This window comes from Momordica charantia, assembly GCF_013281855.1.
Source record: "Momordica charantia cultivar OHB3-1 chromosome 7 unlocalized genomic scaffold, Mcharantia_2.0 BLBB01000007.1, whole genome shotgun sequence".
Taxonomy (NCBI): domain Eukaryota; kingdom Viridiplantae; phylum Streptophyta; class Magnoliopsida; order Cucurbitales; family Cucurbitaceae; genus Momordica; species Momordica charantia.
In genome coordinates, this window is record NW_028275165.1 from 18,511,910 (window position 1) to 18,515,080 (window position 3,171).

At 38.5% G+C, this 3,171-nt stretch overlaps 1 pseudogene; it reads left to right on the forward strand.

Moving 5' to 3' along the window:
• LOC148210491 (RING-H2 finger protein ATL16 pseudogene) lies at positions 1–1,399 on the forward strand (annotated as a pseudogene).
• Positions 1,400–3,171: the final 1,772 nt, after the last annotated feature.

Here is a 3,171-nt window from a genome sequence, read left to right on the forward strand (position 1 = left end):
TGATCTACATTTATTATTAGCTTTCAAAAATCAATCTTCTGTTGCGTAATCAAATTACAATTCTCGAGACATACACAATTTTTTCTAAAGTTCCCAAATTTAATTTCTCGTGGAAAACGAAAATAATAATAAAAAATAAAAAATAAAACTCACCCAATTCAACGTTTCTTACCACTTTGGTCTTCGTCTTCCCCAAGTTTCCCAATTTTTCAAAACCGCTCTGCAACTCCAAATTTCGCTCTCCATGATTCTTCTTTTTCTTTCTCTCTCTCTCTCTACTCCATTAAAAAACTTCCCATTTCTCTCTCTTCCACTTCATTGATGGCCGAAACCCTCATCTCCCCGTCGGCCGGTCCAGTTCATTCATCTAATTCCCCTGTTTCCAGTTTTCCGATCATCGCCGTCGCCGTCATCGGGATCTGCGCCACCGCGTTTTTGCTCGTGGGTTATTACATCTTCGTCATCAAGTGCTGTCTCAACTGGCAACGAATCGAAATCCTCCGCCGCTTCTCTCTGTCCCACCGCCGGGAAGAGGCTCTGATTCTCCGGCCGCCGGTGGAGCCACGTGGGCTGGACCTGTGGGAGATCCGATTGATCCCACTGGTTAATTACAAAAAACCCGCCGGCGAGTGCGCCGTTTGTCTGAGCGAATTTCAGCCGGAGGAGCAGCTGAGAAAAATTCCGATCTGCAGCCATCTATTTCACATTGATTGTATCGATATCTGGCTTCAGAATAATTCTAATTGCCCACTCTGTAGAACAAGAATCTCGACCCAAAATTGGCCAATTCCGGCCGATGAAACGACTCAAACTTCATCCCCTCGTCCAAATTCCGGCCGCCCCATCGCTACCACGGACGAGAATTTTGTTGTGATTGAATTGGGTCACAGTCACAACCGGCAGCATCCTCCGCCGTTGAGCTCCGGCGAGCCACCGGAATCGGGAAGAAAGTTTAAGAAGATTACGAGTATGGGGGATGAGTGTATCGACATGAGAGAGAAGGATGAGGAATTTTCAGTGCAACCCATCAGAAGGTCGTTTTCGATGGATTCTTCCGGCGACCGGCAGCTGTATATGGCGGTGCAGGCGGCGGTGCGGCAGAACAGGGGAGCATGTGAGAATGGGGTTGAGGGTTGCAGTAGCAGAGTACGGAGATCTTTCTTTTCTTTTGGTAATGGTAGAGGATCAAGAAATTCAGTTTTACCCATTCATTTTCAAGTTTAAAAAGCTCTGTTTTCTTTTTTTCTTTTTTTTTTTGTTAATTTTCATCATTGTGTTATGGTGGTATAGGTTGTAGCATATTGTTGATATTTGATTGATTTTGGAGCGAGATTTTTCTTCAAATTCTGACACATTCAAAAGTTTATAATAAGCCCTCAAAATTGAAGGCTTAGAAAGATTTTAGTAGACTTTCGCGTCTAAAATAGGTCATTGCTCATAAGTGTGTAGCAATTCAAACCTGTCACGTAATCCCTTAGATAATATAGTTAGTCAATGCTACGATTAGGTTTCAAGTTTGTGCTCTAAACTTTCAAGATTGTGTTTATTTAGTTGTTACACCTTAAAGAATTTCAACCACGTCTATAAAGTTTAAAATGTTTTTAATAAGTTCAGATTTTGTGTCTAATTAATATTTGTTTTAGTTTTGTTAATTTCACGATTAAACCAAGAACCTAGTCAAAGAGCTAATGAATTAGCGTAACTATTAGATATAAAATTGCAAGTTTATGTACTTATTATAGATTAAGTAAATACAACTTAAAAGAGTTTGGAGAAAGTCTAAAATTGTTTTGGGCAAGTTACTAAATGAAAGTTTGAAAAATAAATGGAAAAAATTTAACGTTTTTTTAATAACATTCGTGTTTCTTTGTTTCTCTTTTTCATTATTTAGTGCAAAAAAAAATGTCCTATAAAATTTTCTTTTTTTACAAGCCATTTGGAAGGATCGTTATCCAACAAAAAAAAAAGTAAATTTTTTCTTTGGAAGGTAAGCCACAATCCTATTAGTACCGGGAAATTTGAATATATGACCCCACCCATAATTGAAATTGGAGTTATGACCCCCTTTTGAAAAAATGTGAACCCAGCCACCCTTATTTATCTCGAATGAAAAATGAGTCTTCTCCCATCCACAAGAATAAATCCGAAAGGCATTTTCAATTCCGAAGGCTTTTTTGTTTGAGCAGGGGGCTCCGAGTCTTGTGTTGACAAAGATCACGATCCTCGATCTCTTCCTGAATATTGATCAACGTTCTCTCAATATTCAGGAATTGCCACGCGACCCCTCATCCATTAGTGCATCCATTAAGTAAGAAATGCAGTATTCAGAACCTCGTAAATCAAAGCCTTACTAGAATAGAACTAGACTATGAAGATTCACTCGTTCTTTGTTATTCTGTACAAAAGTATACTGCCTAATTCACTAATTCGTAGGAAGATATTGAACTTTTGTATTTGAAAAAAGTTTCAGGAGTGATGATCTCTGAAGTAGATGATGGTTGATAGAGTAATCCTTGATCGTAATTTCCAGTATGAGTACTTGGGCCAACATTAAATTTGTGGTTGGTAGTAAAACACCGATTCTCCTCTTGAAACTTAATTCTATCTTCATAGATTTCTCGAGATATTTTCTTACGAAGTTTTGTTATAGCATCTATAACAGCCTCGGGTTTAGGTGGACAACCCGGCAAATACACATCGACAGGAATTAACTTATCCACTCCCCGAACAGTACTATAAGAATCGGTACTGAACATCCCTCCTGTAATTGTACATGCTCCCATAGCAATAACATATTTTGGTTCAGGCATTTGCTCATATAATCTTACTAAAGAAGGAGCCATTTTCATTGTTACGGTACCCGCTGTTAAAATTAAGTCTGCCTGTCTAGGACTAGATCTTGGTACTAGTCCATAACGATCAAAGTCGAATCGTGAACCTATTAATGAAGCAAATTCAATGAAGCAACAACTGGTACCATAGAGAAGCGGCCATAAACTGGAGAGTCTTGACCAATTTGAAAGATCATTTGATGTAGTTGAAATAACTGAAGTTTGGGTTGTTCGATCAAGTAAGGGAAACTCAATGGAATTCATAACTGTCTCAATGTTTTTTTAATTGTCTGACTATTCAAAAACTAAGACCATTCCAATTCTCCTTTTCGCCATGCAT